This window comes from Mytilus californianus, unplaced genomic scaffold, assembly GCF_021869535.1.
Source record: "Mytilus californianus isolate M0D057914Y unplaced genomic scaffold, xbMytCali1.0.p SCAF_5, whole genome shotgun sequence".
NCBI classification, from domain to species: domain Eukaryota; kingdom Metazoa; phylum Mollusca; class Bivalvia; order Mytilida; family Mytilidae; genus Mytilus; species Mytilus californianus.
The window spans coordinates 120,335,920-120,341,919 of NW_026262701.1; positions in this window are offsets into that span (position 1 = coordinate 120,335,920).

Genomic DNA, 6,000 nt, shown 5'->3' on the forward strand with positions numbered 1-6,000 from the left:
TTATCTTTTTGTTTATTTACAGTTAAAATCAATAATTCAAAATTTGAGTTACAACTCAATTTTATTTTACAGCAAATATTTAAGCCCAGCCCTTTACATCAAATACCACTTCATTATGTCAGGGAAATGTTCAAATACAATGCCTTTAAAAGTTCTAAAGAAGCCTAATTCTAGACACATCACGATTTACTCGCATAGGGATTTGTGAATGAACATTTGTAAAGATATGTAGTCAAAGTGATCAAAGCATATTTTATCGCTGTGTTGAAGACCCATTGGTGGCCTTGGGCTGTTTTCTGCTCTTTGGTCGGGTTGTTGTCTCTTTGACACATTCCCCGTTTCCATTTTCAATTTTATATTTATAAAACAAAAATAGACAAATTGAATGTAATCATTTTCTTTTTAATTATGTGAAATAGCCAATAATAATCCAAAATTAAACGGGAAAACCCGCTATTATTACAAAAATATCCACAGTAGCATACAAAATAAGAAAAACTAAAGAATAGGGACAACAAAGTGAACACAGGGATTCGAACCTAAACCGACAATTACATACCTTTATCATGACTCTTTAACTCATTGATATTAACCATGTTAACCTCGCGGCTACCAACTTATACTATACGATTGTCTTTTATGTATACATAAAGGTACGAGCCCTGTGTGTCCGTTGTACCGATGTGTATCATATGTTCTTTTATATATATAAACTAGACTTTTAAATTGCAACCCATTGGTAGCCGAGAGGTTTCGTCGATGTGTTGATGTCAGCCACACATTTTTATTATGATATATCTAGTGCTATTCTAATCTTATAATTTTTAAATATGTTAAGTCAGACTCCACAGTTAAATTGATATCTTTTTTCCCCTTTCCATTTTTATAAATTGAGTTATCCCTCTTTATACTAGTTTTGGCAAAATAAGAAATTTCCAGGTTTACCTGTCTTTTCATACCGCCATTTGGGTCTAAAGTTATTCTATACTAAAATCAAAACAACTCCATTGGCATATTTTGTTTTTCTTTTTTTAACGAAGATCTTAAAACACAATAATATTCGAATGCAACAATTTAATGAACAATCCTTTTCCTCATTATCCCTGAGCTGCATGTACCTCTAGACATGACCCAACTTGCAGAGCGTCAACATGTTTGGTTTTTGGCATGTTACATGCATGCAGTAACTAACCACCTTTTTCTCTTTCTCTTCAATCATGTTTAATTCTGTTGAGTACCATTCAAGTACCAGCACAAAGTCGTTATGGTTGTAGACTTATGTTGTTAAACAGTATGTATAATGTATCACAAGTTATGGGCATTATCCAAATAATTTGTAGTATGTGTACTAACTCATTTATTCAAGATCATGGGTGAAATTTTGTTCCTACCTTATAATGTCCATATTGATGATTATTTTAGAATCAGAACTGTATATATCTCTAACTTAATTTTTATTCTGATTATTGTCTTAATCTTACTACATGATAATGACATTGAACAAAATCCTGGACCAGATTCATCAAGATACCGCTGTCAGAACATTCAAATAGCTGGTATTAATGTCAATTCCTTACGTTATAAGAGGGTGGTAAAGGGTTATTTTCGTGCAACGTTTTCGGCCTTTTTATTTTACGTGTTTTCGTGTTTTGACGTTTTATTTCTCGTTTTCTCGTGTTTAGTTCGATGTGCGTGCTTCGTGTTTCCTCTTATTTATTATTTCCGTGTTTCGTGTCGGAACTCGTACCGCATTTGACTAAAAAGTAAAACTTGTGTAATCTAATAGAACTTGATGTATACTGTTACCATTCTGCTTTTGCAATTATATTGTATATGTATGGTATGTAATACAGTCCATCAAATTACTACGAATAATATTTTTTTTTTCAAATCAAATTCAACTAGCGGACGCTAAAAGGTGACCGCAGGGTCTTCATGTCCATTAATAATGACTGCATGATCTCTTAGAACGTCTGAGTAATAACTTCTAGTACCTTTTTCCTTAATATTTACGATTTTATTTCTCGTGCTTCGTGTTTCCCGATTTTCATTTTCCGTTCAACGTTTTTTGCGATTTTTATTTCACGTGTTTCCGTGTTCAGACCCCCCCTTTGCCACCCTCTTATAAAACTGATTTGATTTATTCAGAATTAGGTGAATGTGATATGATTTGTGTATCTGAAACAAAACTGGATGTAAATGTTGGCAGAACTGACTTGGTAATGCCAAATTTTCATAATCCTGTAGAAAAGACAATTCAACTGACTGCGGAGGTGTAATTTTGATCTATGTTAGAGATAGTCTCCATTGTAAACGCCGTAGCAACTTAGAGATACCTGAATTAGAGTCAGTTTGTGTTGAAATTACACCAAAAACGGGTAGATTCTTAGTTATATGTTTTTAAAGACCTCCAAATGCACATATCACATCACTAGACCATTTTGAAAATTTATTAGATAATGTTATAGATACTGATAAGAATGTAATATTGCTTGGTGACTTAAACATAGATTTACTTAAAGCAGCTTTTTGAAATTTGTATAATTTTTGCTAATTATAACACTCACTCTATGAATATTTGAATTACGACCATTCAACATCAGACGCTTACTTTTTATTGCTGAATGTACATGTATTGTGTTTTTTTCGAAAACAATCCTTTGCTATATTACTCAGCAGTCTGACATTGTTTTCTTGAAAGAAAAAAAAATAATAATTGACTCAAATTGCACAAGGTCATGTTTTTCTCTGACTGTTTATGACGTCTTTACACTAAATCCATTGGATGTTGGATGTGTACGGATTGATAATTTAGTCTTAGATGCATGATTTTTTTTTATTAGTTGTTATTGGCTTTGAACTAGCTGTCAGTAACTGCGAGTACTCTCAGATCTGTACTTAGTGTCTTTTTGTTGTTTGGATGTACAAGTACCCGGCCACGTCCACCTGCATTTGTAATATTTGTATTTTTATCCATCTTGTGAGTTAAGCCTCTTTCAACTAATTTTTATAGTTCGTACTTATGTTGTACTGGTACACCACTGCCCAAGGTTAGGGGGAGGGTTGGGGTCCCGCTAACATGTTTAACCCCGCCACATTCTGTATGTATGTGCCTGTCCTAAGTCAGGCGCCTGTAATTCAGTGGTTGTCGTTTGTTTATGTGTTTCATATTTGTTATTCGTTCATTTGTTGTACATAAATTAGGCCGTTAGCTTTCTCGTTTAAATTGTTTTACATTGTCATTTCGGGGCCTCTTATAGCTGACTGTGCGGTATGGGCTTTGCTCATTGTTGAAGGCCGTACGGTAACCTATAGTTGTTAATTTCTGTGTCATTTGGTCTCTTGTGGAGAGTTGTCTCATTGGCAATCATACCACTTCTTCTTTTTTATATCGAATGTCTGGTATAAAGATTGAATAAAAGATTATTTTACCTACACCTTTACCCCCATTTCATTTTGTGTTTGTTCTATATATGTATCATGATAAACATTTGCAATATTCAAAATGTTTTTTTATAATTCTATTCTCTTTCATCTTTAATCAGTAGGCTGTTTTCCTAAGGAAAATGCATCAGGGGATATTGTACACTTCATTAGTGTAGTTATTGCGAGTTCACTTTCATAATTAATCTTCAATGAAAAGTCATTCATATATAGCATTTTATAGTGCATGGAAAGCCATGTACTATGAAAATTAGAAAGGAAAAAACTGACTTTTCATTGGACTAGAAGGGGTGATTATGTTCTAAAGAAAAAGAATCCGGTAAATGAATAGGCTGACGTCACGACAATGGTTTAAGGTTCAGATCACCCCTGGTAGAACAAAGGAGCTGGGATGTAAAATATTTCATCTTGTAACGACCGCGTAATAACTAACATATCAGGTTTTAATAACATACTTTTTACGATAGTGAACTCTCCCTGTAGACTCCAGTACGGTTTCAAACTGCCTTTTTGGCCCCCTTCTTTGTAATATAACATTAGGGTTTTGCTTATTTCATCTATTACGCACTCGTCCCTAATGTTTTGTAGTCTCATAGCTGATGCAGGAAAATTATTAACGATACTGTCCACGTCGGTTTTGAATTTATTGGAATCGACCAAGTTGTTTACCGATTGTGAAATCGAATCGTAATTTGCTCATTCTGAACCTTTGTATACACGACGGAAGTTCTGCAATATCTTTACTGCTAAGGTAGCACTTCACATTTAGCTTTGTAGTTTCGCATTTTGGCCCCTGTGGATTTTTCAAATATGAAAGCTAGTGTGCAATAAAATTCATTTTTGGATAGCCGAAGAATAATATAGCCTTCATAGAAGGTTTAAAAGAACATCAAGATTGTGTTATATATGTATTATGGGCTGTTTTCTGAATAATAGTCCGAATTTTCATACCAGACATTGGTCAGGAAATTATTGTAATGTTTTTGTCCAACTTTTTGTCGCACGAACTTTGTGATTAAATTTTTACGAAAAAATGAGGCGAAAGACACCGAATTTTTATTTGATTATTTAATAGATTAATATCAATAGTGTCAAAAAGGGTATCACTCAAAGGGTTTGAATTCTAGTTTGAACCAAATTTTGGGGAATACGTGACATTTTCATGCCCTTTTTGCAATATTTTATGGAAAATAAATGCAAAATGTTGCCATGGATACAGAAAAAAAAATTATAGTTCACTATTTTAACTTTTGAAAATCAAATATATGGAAGATACTGATTACATACATATGCACATGTATGACACAAACAATTGGCTTAATGTATTAGAAAGCCAGGAATAGAAGATGATTAAACATTTTGTGGTTCAATTTTAATTTAATTTTCTAACTTTGGAGTGCTACCTAAGTAACGGTACGAGCGGTTTGTGGTCAGTTTCGAGATTGAACATCTTACCTATCAAATAATTGCTGAATTTTTCACACGCCCAGGTTAAAGCAAATGCTTCTTTTTCAATGTGTGCCTAGCGCTGCTCTGTATCTGACATAGAGCGCGAAGACTACGCGACATGATTTAATATTTCTTACCAATGACTGCGCCTTATTCAAACGACGACGCGTAAGATGAATCTACCGTGTCCTTATTCGGATCATAATATTAAAGCGTTCAGGACGAAGTTAGTTCATTCTTTATCTCCGTAAACACGGTTGCTTGTGCTATGCCCCATTGCCAAGCATTATGAGTCTTTAGTAGCCCACGAAGCGGCTTAGTCAGTTCTCTCACACTGCACGAAAATTTGTTGGTTCATCATTCCCTAAAAACGTTTTACTCCTGATATGTCAGTTGTCTTTTCCCTTTCGGTAATAGCACAAACTTTGTTTGGGTCTACTCTACAACCCGAAGCGTCAATAATTTTACCAAGGAATTTGACTGTGGGTTTTGAAAATTCACGCTTTTCGTTCAGTGTGAGACCGGCTGTTCCGATCGCTTCTGATAACAACATCAACTTGATAGTTACATATAGTTCATTGACTAAACTGATATTACAATATCCGATTCACAAAAACTGTCAAACCAATTTCTCTTTTTTTATCTGTTTAACCAATTTATTTTCACAAGCTTCACTTCAAATAATTATAAGTCCGCCGATGGTATTAAAAATATTGTGTCCGGAATCCAGATTACTGGAATGCCTTAGGTGGCAGAAACCGGTTATTCTACAATAAATCTTTAGAATTTCATTGATTTAATTTTCCTGAAAAAATCATTCAAGCTATTATGCAAGTAGAATTTATTGTTTCGGGTAACTAAGATATGTACCTGCTTTTGTGAATATATAGTAAACCTGTAAATTTGGGTGTCTGTCCAGCATGGAGATTTAAAAATTTATGAATGCATTGCAAATAAGGCAAATAAAGGCAACAGTAGTATACCGCTGTTCAAAAGTCATAAATCGATTGAGAAAAAAAACAAATCCGGGAAGGGCAAATTCAGCAAAAAAGCCGTAATATCAACTTGGCTGGGAAAGAAGACAGTCATCAACTACCTAGGCAAACA